The sequence below is a fragment of the Falco peregrinus genome, chromosome 6 (assembly GCF_023634155.1).
Source record: "Falco peregrinus isolate bFalPer1 chromosome 6, bFalPer1.pri, whole genome shotgun sequence".
NCBI classification, from domain to species: Eukaryota; Metazoa; Chordata; class Aves; order Falconiformes; family Falconidae; genus Falco; species Falco peregrinus.
In genome coordinates this window covers 22,542,611-22,558,327 of record NC_073726.1, presented here as the reverse complement: position 1 = coordinate 22,558,327, position 15,717 = coordinate 22,542,611, and the positions used below count along the sequence as shown (strand labels likewise).

The following is a 15,717-nucleotide window of genomic DNA, read 5'->3' as shown; positions in this document are numbered from 1 at the left end:
CAATTGCGATCGATGCTTAATCGCACCGGGAGGAGGGTCAGGAATTCCAGCTGTTTAGTGTTTGTATGTGGGGAAATAAAATCTTTCTGGGGGATAGTCTGGAAAGCACTCTGGGCCAGAGAGGGCCTGAGGCCCAACCTGATCCACCGCTGCTTTCCTTTCCCTTTCCCCTCCCCCTGTTCCCCCCTCCCCCTGTCCCCCCCCTTTTTGTTCGGTTCATAGCCAGCATCTCCAGTGATCGCAGCATTTTAGGAGACAAAGAGCAGGTTTATCTGAAGTGGCTTCGCTGGCTCTGTATTTCTAGCGGTGGCTAGGCTGTGTGGTGGTAGGTAGAAAGCCCTGAATATCTGGCATTCCTCCCAATCCTGGGTAGTTTCCGCTCTGCTCTCTTTCTGCCCCCTGACAAAAGAAACCCAAGGCTTTTCCAAAAGCAAAGCTCTTGTTGTTGTCGGTGCAGCCTTCCTGGTGATTTGAGGGGTGAGGGTTAGAGCAGTCAGTCTCCTGCGGACAACAAACTTAGGAAGTTGGATGTGTCAGATGACTCTCCTCACCACTCCTCCCTCCCCAGCCTTTTTTTTGTTTGTCTGCCTGACTTGCCTGCCTGCCCGGGGTGAGCGCAGCTCAGTAGGCCCAGGCTCCCAAGACGCTTCCCTGGGGAATCTTCCTCTCTGGAAGCTGAACTGAAATAGGGGTCTGGTTTCAGATGCAAGAGCGAGGAGGGTCTTGGTGGTGACCAGAGGAGAGGGGGCTTGTCTGAAGGAATGTACTTGAAGGCTGCTCCTCCCCACCGCTCGAGGGTTTTGTTGTTGTGTAGGGTTCCCGTTCCTGTCCCCCCCCCCCCCCCCTTTTGCTGCCGTTTTCATTACAGTTTCCCTTTTCACCCCCTTTTCATGTCACCGATGGAGAATAATGGTGTGGATTTATGGCCTGCCAAGGGCTACCTTTTTGGGTAGGGAGAGGGTGATGGCCAGAGTGAATAACACTGCTGCCTTCTCCTGCTCTGACAGGTTTAGGAGCTGAGTGGGGTCTTTTTATTATTCCTATTTTCAATCCTAACACGTCCGTGTCCTTTTGTGGATGCTTCTTTGTGATCAGGGAAGGGGAGAGGTTGCTCAGTTCTCTGGGGCTGGAGGGAGGGCAGAGCTCTATGTGTGCGTGTTAATGTGTTGAACTGATGTTTAATAATCGCCTGGACGATTATGTGCTGAAACTCTGAGTCACTCATTGTTTCTCCCCTGATCGTGTTTGTGACGTTGTGAAATGCTGGGGAAGGGCCTGCGGTGGGGAGCCACGCTGTCTTCCTCCCTGCTTGGTGGGGGCTGCTGCCCCCCACTACACTCACTGAAGTCTCCTGAATGACCTGTGTCCCCACAGAGTGGGGGGGTATTGCCCACACCCCACCTGCGAGCATGGCTTTGCAGGAATGCTCTGGGCTCCCCAGAACACCTCAGGACCCGCTTGCCAGTGGCCTGGAAGCGCAGGGGTATCCCACGGCCCTGCTGGGAAGTGCTGGAGCTCAAGGCTAGGCCTCCCCAGGTAGCCGCCAGCCCAGACACCCCCACCCCAGGGACTGCGGGGTCCCAAAGCGGGGGATCCCATCCCTGGTTCCCACCAGCTTTGGGGCGAGCTGCCGCCCGGGAGCCCATGTTTGCAGGCGAGAGGCCTCGGGCAGAGCTCCCAACTCTGCGGATTGGCTGCTCTGTTACTACCCGGAAACCGGGGCCGGGGCGGAGCGAGCCCGCAGCTGATGGGGTGCCCCAGCCAGCGTGTTTACACCCATGGGGAGACGCACCCGGGCACCCCCCAGCCCCCCAGCACCGCAGGGCTGTTTGTCGCTGGCTGCGGCAGCTCCATGCTGGGGTTTTATTGTGCTGCGCCGGGGAGCAATGCGCTCGCTCCAGGGCGAGCTGTTTGCAGCCTCCCCTTGGACAGGAGTTTACTTTGTGCTGATTTATTTTCCTCCTTTTGTGGATAGATGCCCCCTTGCAGTGTTGTAGTCCCCGAGCTCTATTTTTAAGCATCGGAGCTGGAAAAGGGAAGTGTCACCCTGTTTTGTGCATGAAAGGAATTACAGATAGTGCCCAGCTTCATTTGAATCTCCCTGACTGACCAGTTTCCAGAGCTGATCATTTGTAAAGTGCGTCGGAGCTACCAGGGAGTGTAACACATGGAGCATCGCACTCCCTTCTAATTTTAGGCTTGTCCTGAGTCAAGGAGAATAAAGGTACAAAGCTCCTTAGTTTACCTGTTGGGTATTTTGTAATCACAAAACTCCCTGTGTTTGCTCCACTGAGATCGGCTGAGGCAAAGGGTAGGACACAGTTTACATTTGGGATAAATTCCTTTTTATGTTCATTATAGGCTTACACTGCACTTATCATCCTACTTGAACACCTTCCAAGAGTTGCGTTGAGCAATAGGATGGTCACGTGGCTTTGTTCTCTTTGGCCCGTCCCCAGGGGAAGAGCATGTGCGCTGGAATGTCTTGTTTTGGTAGGGTTTGGTGGTGTTTTGTTGTGGTGTTTTGTTGTTTGGTTTTTTTAAAGGATAGACATTTCTGGAAACTTTTACAAGTCAGAATGTAAATTTTAAAATGTCACGCTACACTTCTTTCTGCTCTACTTCTGGGGCTCTGTCTTAATGAGGTCTCCAGGGATGAGGGTAATCACATGGTGGTACTTCAAAACGCACAAAGACGTGGCAACGGCTCTGTTTCAGAACTGGGAGAATCCCCCCCCTTCCCCCAAAGCAGTTAGAAATGCTGGCACAGGTTGTGGCTTATAAATAAAATCCAGTTAAACGCGGCTGAGGACATATAGTGGTACCTGCCGTTACGAGAGCTTTAAATCCATGGATTGTTCTGCCAAAACCAAACCAACTAGAGAAAAAAAAAAATCATCTTTGTTGCCTAAATGACAACTTTCAAGGGTATCATCTTGCTCCTTTTAGAGCTGAATACAGTGTCTTTGCTGGCGGCTGGCTTTTTTTCCCCCGAAAGGACGGGCTCTTGGCTGGAACTGTAAGTTCACTCTTCCATTGTTACCTTGTCAGTTTGATCGCGGAGGCTATTGAAGCTCAGCTTGTCGAACAGACCTGAAAGCACAGTGCACCTGCTTAATCATATAATTGCGATGGTCATTGAGATGAAACTGTAGAATATGAATTCAGTTAAGATGGCTTGGAGCAGAGTGCCTTTTCTAGCTTGATATCCTGGCCCTATTTAAAATAAGAAAAATAAAGCCTTTGTATTGCTCTGCGTTGGGTAATTCTAACTATTTCTCCATCTCATTCCCCAGACTTGGAGCAGCAATTTTGGTATTCTGAATAGTATGGCAGTTGTCTTTAGGATTATGCTTATGGTACCCAGTTCTTAAGACTGAACTGGCATTAGATTACTAAATGCTGATTAAACAAATCATGGAGGCTGTTTCTTTGTAGTAGCAGTTTAAAAAAAAAAAGTCCACACAGGATTTCAGTAAAACAAGTGGCTTGCCTTGTAAAATGGTGTCCCTGCTTGCCTTTCGGCTGCTGTGTCTAGAAGGGCGTGCTTGGTATTTCTTCTGTCTTTTCTAGTGAAGCCATACTGTGGTCTAGGCAGGCTTGGATTTGTAGTAGGTGATTGTTTTTAAGTGTCATCACGACTATCTTAGAATCCCAGCAAGCTTTTGGAAACGCGTCTCGCTGAGTGCACTCCCACATGTTCAACATTTCTTAGCAGCAGCAGCAGCCCATAATGTTAGCTTTGAGCACAGCTGTGAATCTTGCAAACCCAGTTAAGGTCCTAATATGTAGGGTTAAGCAGAAGATGCCCCCTGATGAGGCTCTGCATTGTTTCATTTTCCAGGAGAATATTACATTTACTTTTCATGTAAGTACAGCTTGTGTTTTGTCCTGGTTCTGGTTATCACTGTGCACTGGCATTAAAGTGAAGTTCTTTTTGAAAAACCATAAAAAACCAATCTGATGAAAAGCTTGTAAACAAAGCCTTGAGGTTGCTGGACACTTGCTTTGTTGATACCGGAGTGGCAAGCAGGAGGAGCTGCCCCTATGTTGTGCTGTTGCTTTCTTCTTGAGCTCATGGAAAGCAGAGGTGTGCTCTTTCAGTGTTTTCTTACTTTATTTTTAGAAGATCAACTAATTGCTCCTTCAAATACGTGCTTAACTGCTGTCTTACCTTGTGCCTGCCTATTATACCTGGAGTAGGTTGAGCAGGCTGTTAATCTGGAAGCCAAGGGAGTAAATCCTGCAGGGTGCAGGCTGCCGCCTTTGGAGCATTGGGTGTGTGTGGAGCTCGCACCTCACCACTGGATCTCTCTGGTAGAAGGTGGCGGCAGCTTGCTCCTTGGAGGCTCCAGGTTTGCTGCCTCCTTGTGAATACCAGCTGTGAGGGGGAAATGCCTGAGGACACCGGGGTCTGCCCAGGGGCAGAAGTGGTGGTTGGCAATCCGTTGCTCCTGCTAGAGCGGGCTTCCACTTCTCCAGCAGGTTCCTGTCCCTGGAGCTGTGCCCTTCCCTGCTGGAAGTGAAAGCAAAGGAGTGCTGAAATTAAGAGTCCTGAAAGCCTTTTTTTTTTTTCTTTTCTTTTCTTTTTTTTTTTCTTCAAACAAGGTAAGGCAGCATTGGGCTGTTAGGAAGGGAAGGGTGCATCTGAAACCACCCCAGCATAGAGAGATTGCTGGTTGCGGTATAACTTAATGTTCTCGGCACCTGTTGATACTTGGTGCCCTTCTTAAACCATGATTTAATTGGAGTCATAACCAGGATAAACACATAACAGGTTGTTGTTAAGGCAGAAAAGTGCCTACAGTTAAAGTGACAGGCTCCTGTATGGAGTGGATTCCCAACCAAATAGCTATCCGGTTTACTGTCTGCTTAAATTAGGGGTGATGTGATGCTGAGGGAGAGGTGTCTGAATTTTCTGCTTTGCTCTCCTGCTGTTCTGGACGTTATTCTGGCAGCAAAAATGAGAGATTGCTGAATAACATTTTTTTTTTTTAATATTGAATGTGAATTATATATGTGGGTGTGCATATAGGAGTTCAGCATTTCATTGTGTGTCTTATTGTGTGCATTCAGCTTCCCTCCTTTCACTCCCTCCATTTCCCTGTGGATTTTGTCCATGTATTTCTGGAATAATGAACATAGAGCATTGCTCTTTGTTTTTCTTCACCAAAATAGAGCTCGCGTGACTGAAGAATCATACGACCTTGCCATTTCTGGTTTCTACTAGGTCATGCAGCCTGTGTGCCAGTGCCTGTCGATTCTAGCACGGAGTTTGCAGATGAACTGCCCTCGCCATTAGAAAACGCCCCTTGTGATGGATCTTATACCACATCTCAGGGAAATGGTTTGAGTTAGTTTTATTGCTGGCAGAACCATGCAGTTCTCTCTTTCTCTCTATTTTTTAAAAATTGTTAGCCCCCTCCCCCAACTAATTATTTTATTCCTTTTTTCTACCTTCTTTGGATGTTCAGAAATGTTTGTTCCTTGATGCTGGAACACTTGAATACTGGTCAGCTGTTGCAGAGAAGTACTAGCACTCACCTACTCATGACTAAGGCAACCTCTTCTTTGCCTTTGCCAGGCTTTTCCCTCCTGTCCCCACTCAATCTCTTTGGCCTTATGACTGCTCACCTCTTTAATGCTCTTTCCTCATCTTTGGTCTCCATCTTCTTCCAGTTCCTCAGCCTCTCTGATAATTGTCTGATATTGAGGGTGGATTTAGTCTCATGGAAAAAGGTGATTTAAGTGATTTTACTGCCTCTTGGGCTTGTGTAGCCGTTAATGATTCTCTGCAAACTGGGGCTAGTACTGCATTCAGGACTAAGATACTTTTTTATTATTTTTGGTTGGTGTTGCGGCTTCCAAGAGCTGTCCTTTAGTCTTAAATCATTTGACTTATTCCCTGGAGCAAAGTTATTCAGCCTTCCAAGAGAAGTCAGATCACTCACAGGCCATTTTCTTGGCATTGGGTGCTTCAAATTGGGTAGAGGGGTGGATCTGCATGTATTGTTTTTAAACTGAGGTGGTGGTGGTCTGTCAACTCTAATCCCATTTAAACTGTGAATTACTGAACATGCCTGTAATATTCTGCCTGATACACATAAAGGAAAGCACAGGAGGTGATGTAGACTTGCAGATATTAGTGACTCAGTATGAAGAAGGGGTAGCTATTTTTGATCATTTTCAGAGGGTCAAATGCTGCTTTCCAGAAATGATTGCATTTCACTTGTGCGTGCTTTCCTTGGACTAAATGCTAGAAGAAAGAAGCATAGAGTATTTTCTTTGAGATTGTACAAATAGAGTGTCTGGGTGGATTATTCTGAAATGTCTTGCACTATCTAGCTGTAGCTGGCTTTAATTTTTTTTTTGTGATACTCCCTTAAAAATTAATGTTTTAAATTTGTGTTAATGTTTTTGTTAGGAAAAGTCTGCATTTATGACAGTTGCTGCCCTTCAGGGGAGCTTAACCCTGGAAGCATTTGTCACCCCCCTGTGAAAGGTTGAGTTTAAAAGCTGACAGTTGATTGTTAGATAAATTTTGCATTATTTCCAAATTCCAGTGGGCTTTTCACCTGGCCTTGAGCGCGCTCTCCTGCGAAAGCAGTGGTGGAGGATTTAGCATGTAAATTATAGATGTGCAAATCATTGCTGCTTTCCTGACTGCCTGGGTACTCTTCGTGTAACAGCTGATTGTTTCTAGTCAGTAGTCTGTGGACCTTTTATAATGACTTTGTTGGGACAGACTAAATGTGAATGGAGGTGAATAAGAGGGGATGAGGTAGTGGTATGCATAATGAATGAATGGTATTGAGAGAATGAATAGTGTCCAGTCTGCCTGCTCCCAGCCCCTGAGTAAGGTAAGACATCGAAAGGTAAGCTTAAGCATGTTTGCACTGGAGAGAGAGACTCTGGCAGGCAATAAAGTCTTAAGTTTTTGACTAAAACCACGCAGGGTTTAGGATAGGATCTGGTAATATGCAGTTACCAAGCATACCCCTTGAAAAAGTTAAAACTTGGTGTGTGGTACTAGAGCAGGCCTGTGTGTCCCTGATTAACCTCTGGCATGGCAGGTTAATAGATGCCAAGTTGAAAAGATTGATAAATTACCAACTTAAGCACTTTGGCATTTCTTGGTGGCCTGTGTCGCTTTGTTTTGTCTTGACGGTGGCAGGACCAGGCATGCTTTGGAGCTGTGGAGGCACGAATGTCCGATGAGACGCCTGTTATTTTGCAGCAGAAAAGCTGGATGAGAGCATAAAGCCAGGTTGTCTGCTGAGGTCTGACCAGAGGTTGAAAATAATTTTTCTCTTAAAAAGTGTTTCTAAGTTGTAATGGTAAACAGTATTTTAAAACTGTTCTATGAAGCTATTCAATCACCAGTGTGGACGTGGTTGAAGAGTTAAGACTCATCTTGCTTTTAGGGGCAAATGAAGCTGCTCCTTTAAGTCATGCTCAGTCAAGTCTGAAAGATTTAAAGCCAGATTTTTAAATATTTTTATTTTTATTTTTTCCCAAAGAACCAGATTTGGCTTTTAAACCCATTTGGGGTGGGGGGCTGTTGGCTTTTTAAAACACAGTATCAGCCATGGGAGGTCTGCACTGGAAGGAACCTGGTGCTTTTGAAACCTGGAGGAACAGAACATGGCATGGGGTTGGTGATAGATGAAGTCCAAAACTTGCTTTTGTGTCCTCGCTGTTCCCTATCTGTTTTGTTTGGGGAAAGTCCTCCACCACCACCCCCAGCCCCTGTTTTCTTCTTCTTTGTTTTTAGGAGTGGGGAGAGGTTTCTCCCTGGTGATACATTCAATGAAAGCTGCTTCGTTAGGGGAAGCTGGTGGAAGCTAATGCTCTGTTAAACTCTCATTTCTGCTGAAGGCAAATGAAACCAGTTATGTTTTTCTTCTGTCTAATACCATTAATTCAAACTCACTGACCTTCTCTCTCAAATCTTCAAAGCCAACACAGCTGAATATGAATGCATGCGGAGTGCTGGTTTCCTGTAGCAGCAAAGCAAGTTTTAAACCTTGCAATACTGGACTGCTTTCATACTGACCTCATGTTTCGCATGAGATGTGTCCATATCGATGGTACTTGGGGGCAGTCCTCCACAGCGGTGCATTGCAATACTATTGAAAGTATCTACTTTGTGCTTGGCTGTGGTGGTTGCAGTTCACTTGGACAAGAACGACATGTGGACTGATTTCCGCAAAAAATTTGGTGATGGCCTTGCTTTGTAATCCTTTAATTTGTATGACAGGATTGTAAAGTAAACAAGGATGAAATAAAGAAACAATCCTTCTAGGAGTGAAGCACTTACCCTGGAAATGTCAAATCTAACTGTGATGTGACTCAGCATGGTTATACTAACTTACTCCTTGGTGCTACTGAAGGCACCTCCTTTTTTTTTTTTTTTTTTTTCTTTCTTTTAAGGCTTTCAACCTGTCACTGTGTCAGTTGTGAAATGAGGGGAGCATTGAAAATAAGGATGCTAAATGATCAGTGTTTTGTTTAACAGGCCTGGCATCGCAGGTAACTTAATACTCCTGGCCTAGAGGAGGAATCCATACACGGTTATTGGGGTAAGCTTAGATCCCAAGAGGAGAATGTGGCTTTGAGAGACTGGGGGGCGGGGGGAACGGGGACGCTTGGTTGAAAAGTTGAGATGTCAGAAATCAGATCCTTGTAACTCAGTACTGGAGTCTGCGTTCCTTGAAAGGGAAGGTATGCGAGGACGTGTTAACTCACCCTTCTCGTGGCTGATAGGAGTGACTGCACGCTGCAAGTGAGCTTACGGCTAGTGCTGCTTCATATTTTTTTAAAACTTGTGGCCATGATAATGAACTCTTATCCAAGGTCTTGGATTTAAACAGATTCTGGCATGCTTGCGACTGCTGAGAAAGTTATGTTAGTCATAATCCAGATCTTGGGGTTTTTTATTACTTCTTGGTTTCTGCCATGTTTTCTTTTGTTTGATGTTGGCAGTGTGACCAGAAGGTTGCTACGAACAGGTAAGTTTAAATACTTGCCTTGTTTGGATCAAGGAGTAGATTTTGCCAGTAAATAGCCATGCTCTGCTAACTTTGCAGAATGCAAAAGCAGTGCATTTTACACATGGAGAAGAGCCACAGCATTAGCAACTGGGGTGGGAGAGGGGATGTCAAAACACTAGTTGTGGTTAAGTCAAGACCAAAGAAATATACCTCCACAGTTTCAGCAAGTCGCTTAAACTGTGAACCCTGTTTTAGTTATTGGTCAGTGCTTGAATTTACCCAGCATAATACCGAGACTTGTATCTTGCCAAATGAAACAATAAATATTAATAGAATTCGAAATTATTAGTAATAATGTACTCATAATGTTAAGCCCTTGCATCCGTGAGGAGGCACTATTTTGCATTTAAAAGCATGTCATGATTGTGCATATGCTTTGAAAGAAGTAGAAAAATTTGCTGACCCACTGAAATGAACTTGATGTTCGCTCCTGCAAAGCTTATTGACCACTGGACAAGTAAACTATATGCTCATCCTCTGTTGTTAAACTCAGTTTTAAGATTTAGAGTATAGATTGTTTAGGAGAGGGGTGTGTTTGATTCTCGGCATGCATTAAAGTTAGAGGATGAGATTCTTGCATTAGGATTTGGAGCAATCAAAGGCCAATGTGGGAGCTCCTCTCCCTGAGCTGCTTTGCATCAGTTCCTGTGGACATGTGTTGATTTGTGCAGATCCTCAGGTGCCGTCCCTTGCCTCACCTTTACAGTGACTTCTGCTTGCTGAAAAATTGTCTCTTCGTGCTGACCTGCTGTATCTTTTTTTTAAATGTCAGTTCTCTGGAAAAAGAAAAAAAATCTTCCATCACTTCAGTGCAATGCATCAGAAAAAGTTCAGGGTTAAGCAAAGATTTGCCTGTTCAGTCATAGCAAGAAATGTGCTTTGTGGGGTTATTGTCTGCGTAGGGATTCTAGGGAAAGAGATTTGAGGCTGTCATGCAAAGTTGCCTTGAGAGAGTCCAGGTGCTGCTGGCACCTCTTCTCAATGTGCACGTGGCTTTGGGGCCTTACAAACTGTTTTCCTCCATTAGTTTTTCTCTGGAGTTGGTTGCGTAAATGGGGATCATGTATGAGAACAGCTTGTGTTAAAACTGACTGGTTTGAGCCTGAACCAGCATCTCTGTCTTGTTAGAGCCAAAAGTTTTAGTCCTCTGGCTGATGAATATTGCATTTGATGTAGTTTCTTCTTTTTGAACTTCAGTTTGTCTGTTTGCCGAGGCTTCCTGCGCTCTGTGGCAGGAGCGCAATAGGATTCTTCAGGGTCAGGAGTTGCATTAGTGTTGTTTTGTGTTTGGTGGGTTTTGGTTTTTGTTGTTAATTCAGCTCAGTAGCAAGGGAGTCCTTAAATTGTCCTCTGTGCCTCTTGGTGGCTTCCAAAGTCACAGGTATCTTTGCTGCTACCTGAAGTTCAGTGTAATTAGGACACTTCAGGATATTCTGTGTGCAGCTGCCTCTTGCCAGTTTTCTTCAGTTTTGGAAGGCACAAGAAGCAAGTCTTAAGATAGGTGAACTTCATAATCCTCTAGGTTTTATATACTTCTGCAAATAAGTCTGCATTATCAGTGATACTAGTTTTCTCTTGCTAGTTTTCCTTAATACAAAAAAAAAACGTGTTCAAGAGCATGTAAAATACCTGGAGGGAGAATGTTCCCCTAATTCTTGCAAGATACAGGATGGATCAGAAGCTGAAGCTGCTTGTGTCAATCAACCATTGTATAGAGGTGTGAACTGATAACTACTTTTCATCATTCCCTTCTCATGAAGTCACCCAAAAGGCATCAGGACTTTGTAGCGTCAGGTTCTTGTCTTAGGAACTGAATGGAGCTGACCAGGCTACCACATGTGTCACAGAAACCCACATCAACTGTTTTTTAGGTCATTACCAGACTGGACTAAATTTAGCATATGAGCCAGAAGTGTGAGGCTTTGTATTCAACCTCCTGCCTAGTCCCTATTTCTGATATGTCTGTTTGGGCTGTGCCCTATTATCAGTCATACATCTGCTGAAGATGAGGGGTGAAATCCCTGGCTGCTTTTTTTTTTTTAATCACACAGAGCAGGAACACCACTGAGGCTTGTTTGCAAAGTTCCTGAATAATACTGTATGAAGCAGAGACAGAGTTGTAGGCAAAGGCACAGGTAGTTTGCTGAATTAGTAATAGGACATGGAGCTTTCCCACCTCATGGATGATGGGCTTGAGTCCTGACTAGGGTTCACAGTGGCTCTAGGTGACCAAGAGAACTGTCTGGTTTTTGGTTGCCTGTGTATCAGTTGGCTGCCTCTGTAGCCCAAAAGCTGTGGATTGCTGAACTCTGGTTACTGCTGGAGATCTGCGCAGTTTTGGGGGTAGGAATAACTCATGCTCAGAGTGAAGGGGGAAGCACTTTTCTCACCAACCTTAAAAGACATCTCAAGTAGGGAACATTCCCACCCCCTTTCTTTTGAGCCCCGCACTTCTAAAATTGTCAAGTTGGTAGAGATGAGTAAAGGGGGGTGGGGGGGTGGGGAAATAAGTCACTCTGACAGTACAACGGAAAATTTCAAGGCTACTGAAAACAGTGTGCTGGTTCTGCAGTTCCAAGCTCTTAACTTCCTTGGTTGTTTCGGGATTCTGTTTATTTGCGGCAGCACACTGGTTAATTGGGGGTTTGCTGTGGATTAGTAATACTGTCATCTAAAATGGCTTAAAGTGTGTCAAGTCTGCTTAATTCTGATTTATTAAAGAAGGCTGTGATAAATGTGTGTCTTTGAAACCCTCGCTGAGTCTGCTGGAGGTCACCTGTAATTCAGAGCATCTGGTGGAGGTCAGCGCTAGGCTTTTTGTTCTGTAGTGGGGGAAGCTTTGGGGTTTTTTTTCAGCTCACCTCTGAAGGAGGAGATACTTCAAACTCAGTGACAAAATCCCACTTTTCAGGCAGCTGCACTCACTAACGACTGAACTGTGTTAATTAGTTTTTAGTGCAGTTGTAGTAGTGTTCCTTTGTCCCTTCTATAATGGTAATCCAAACAGATGATGTCAAGGAATCTTCTGTTTCAGCTGAATTTAACTAATGAGAAGAAAGCACTGCTTTCACTCTCCAAAGCTCAATAACACAGTCTAAGAGCTGGGAATAGCAGTGGTCTAACAATAGGATTTATATTGATAGTATGGCTTGTGTTATGGTGATGTATGCAAAGCTCGATTACAAAGTTCAGTTTTAAATTCACTGGTGTTTTTTTTATTTTTGATCCACATAAAAAACTTCAGTTACTGTTACTCCTGCAGGAAACCTTGAGGCAAGTGTTCTTCCTGCAGCTATCAGAAATACGTGGACATAAATTGGGATGGCTAATTTGTAAAACTCCCCTGGGCTCTGCCTTCAGATAACTGATGTGCCTCTCATTAGGGAGTTGAGAGGGAAGGGGGATAATTAAGCCTGAGCAGATGTGCTAGAACAAGCTCTTGGATCAGAAGCAAAAGGGTTGGGTGATGAGGAGCTCCTGACTCCAGCAGGTACGAACTTGCTCTTGTGTCCTGGTCCCCCTCTCCAAGCGGATTTGGTGCTTCTGCTGGGTAGGAAGCTTTGCTTTGAAGAGCTTTAAAATGGCCAGCTGTGAGAGCACCTTCCAAACCCTTCCAGGGAAATTTCCCAGTCTCCCTCCAGCTGTATGGCTCACAGGTTTTTTTCAGAGGAAACTGCCTGGCCACAGCAATGAGGACTGTGTGATCCTGTGTTTTAATAACACCCTCTGCTGTTCTGCTGGTCATGTTATTAAAAAAACCTGCCTTTTTCCCTTCCTCCAATTGTGGCAGTGTCACTTGTGCTAGAGCGGCTTTAATGAACCCCTGCTTTCCTGCAAGATGTTGAATTTGGAGACTTCACGTAGCTGGAGAACACCACGGTGCTTGAGAAGTAGCCTGGACAACTTGCTTTTGCTTCTGGTGCAGCTGCTGAACAAAGCTCTAGTCTTCAAAGCCTGGAAACTGTTTTAAAAAGAAAAAAAAAAAAAAGGTATTTGACATGACTGAATGTAGTGTGGCGAGTGTCCCAGGGCGAAGGCACCCTCCATTCTGGGCGAAGGCACCCTCCATTCTGGGCATTGGTGCCACCCCGGCTCTGCCTTGCTGCGGTTTTGTTGATGGCTGGCGAGCTCAGGCCTGCTGGTGCATTCACATCTACAAACAAAGCCCCAAACACTTTGTTAGGCTCCGTCCTTGGCAGCCTTCTGCTGCATCCCTAAAGCGTGCCTTTCCGTTGCACAAGGAAGCTCGTGTGGGGATCATTGTTAGTCTCCAGTATGGCTCTTTCATATCTTCCTCTTGAACACAATGTATCTTTATACCTTGGACTTCAGGAAAATCCTGTGCAGTTAATCCTTTGGGAAAGGCGAAAAACGCCTAGGAAACACTTGAGACTTTAAAAAATACTTGTTCCAGGCAAGTATTTAACTTCTTGGTGCAATAGCCAATGGTAGGAGCTAGATGCAAGAGGAATAGCTGAGACTAATGGAAGCACCAGCCTTATTTCTTAAATTTCCAAGGCTGATAAAGAAGTGAACTTTTTACAAGTGGTTTGGTGATTAACTGACAGAACTGTGCCATGTTTGCAGTTAAGAACGGCTTGATGGATGGGAAATAGCATGTATCAATCCTCTGCTTAATCTTGGAAACCTGTCTATCGGTATTTTCTCAAGACCAATACATACAGTGTAAGCCAACTGGACTGGGAGTAGGTAGAAAGCAGAGTGATAGATCTATCTTTATAAACTAAACCTTTAAATACAGATGGCCAAATGAACTGAATAAAAAAAAAAAAAGGCAAAACCACTTGTTCTATGTATCTGGTCTGTTTATAGCCAGAACTGGGATGCTGGATCTGTTTATGGAATCTGTTGAGGAAGCACTGAATAGGCTACAGTGTCCCATTGCTCTCATTACATAGTAAGAATAAAGGCGATAATTGATTTAATAGCCATGACAATGGCATATTGGGTTGTTGTAGGCATTTGTGTGCAAAACTGTAGCATGCAGGTAGCTCCTTCACTTTTTAGTTTAACAAAACTGAACTGCGGTTTCCTGGTGTATGGGACTATTTGGTGTTTTCCCTTTATACTGCAGGTGACCTAGAAAGAAGGAAAACAGTGTCTGTAAGCTTCAGCTGCTGTGTGTAACCAAGGTCTGAAAGGTGCTTGTTCCTAAATCACTTCCCCTCTCCCCTGCTTTGGTTTGAGAGAAGACAGTGTATGGTCTGTGTTGGAAACTGTGGCTGTTGTAACTTCACTGGTTCTGTGATTCAGATACAGAATAAAGTCATCTCTCGCTCTGCACTTCAGATCGTTTGTGTTAAAATACCCAACAACATCATGTATAAAACGCTGTCTGAGGTGTTCCTTTAAAACATTGTTCCTGACATGCCTTTTAACAAAACCGAGGAGGAGAGGAGCAAATCTGATTCCTCCAGAAGTTCTGGCAGGCTCTGTCAGGACTCCTTGCTGTAGCACAGAGAAGAGGACAAATCCAATCCTCATGGTTTTAAAAGCAATCTATAAAAGGCATAGTGCCCTTGGGTTTCCCATCACTGCCCTTATGAGGTTTAGATACTATATCAACAGACTTGTTAATGACCACATTTTGTTGATGGACATAGCAGTGTAAGCCCCTTCGCATAGGCAAGAGGTTGACAGCCCCAGGGGTGGTGTTCACCCTGATAATTTTTTTTCCACCTACTAGTCACCCAGTCAATGTGTTGTCTGCTGAACCTGAGAATCAGCAGAAGCAGAATTTAACTTGTTCTTGAAAAAATGTGGTTTTAATAACGTGGTTTGAAAGGAACAGAAATCCACAGGTGCTTCAGGGCATGATCCACCCTGAAACGAGCACCTGTATCTGGTAGAGCATTGTGTGTTACTTCAAATTGGGCTGTTACAGGTGGTGGGAAGTCTGAATTGAAGCCACACAATGACTATTCCCCTGTATTACTTCAGGTCAAGGGAATTGTACTAATCTCTAGCTTAATTTCCAAGTTTAGTTTGCTTTTATTTCCTACATCCATGCTATAGAAATACCAGTGGTTTCTGAGATTTGTTTTAAAGCTCATTTCTCTGAGGACTGGGAGATAACAGCCCTTCTCCAGGAAGGCTCTGAAGTGCTAAAACTTCTGGCTCAAGTAGCAAAATATTCTGTAACAAACAAATGCCAGTTGTGCCCTGTTCTTCAGAGGGAGAAGATGTCTTTGAGAGACCTCATTGCTGTTCTCATTGGTACAGAAAACACCCAGATGGGTGGCAGTTTACTACTAGGTTTTTTTTTATATTAAGCATGTAAGCTGAGGACATTAATTGTTGTTGAATGCTTAAAGTTGAAGAAGCTTCAAGAGGACCAGTGCTTCTTAATTTTCACTGGCACTGTCCACGTCAATGCTTGCTCTAGGCTCTGAGTCTTATTTACAGTTTAAGCACAGCTTGCTCTAGCTGGCATTTCAAATAGTTGTTGCTGTCTCAATTCTGAAGACTGTGGTTTAACAAAATCCTTTTAAAAAAGCCCCAGTACAGGTGTCGCCTCAGTAAGCAAGAAATACCTCACAGAGTATTTCCACGTACTCTTGCATCTGCTGGTGTGGGGTTGGAAGGAACTATGCTGGAGATAGCTCAGTACCCTTGGTGTAAGAGGTGCTTATGGAGCAGCTGT

The 15,717-nt window shown here is 44.6% G+C and overlaps 1 protein-coding gene across 4 annotated transcripts in view; it reads left to right on the top strand.

Moving 5' to 3' along the window:
• UBE2H (ubiquitin conjugating enzyme E2 H) overlaps nucleotides 1-15,717 on the top strand; it is a 53,230-nt gene that overhangs the window by 1,745 nt on the left and 35,768 nt on the right. The gene's annotated exons all lie outside the window — the stretch shown is intronic.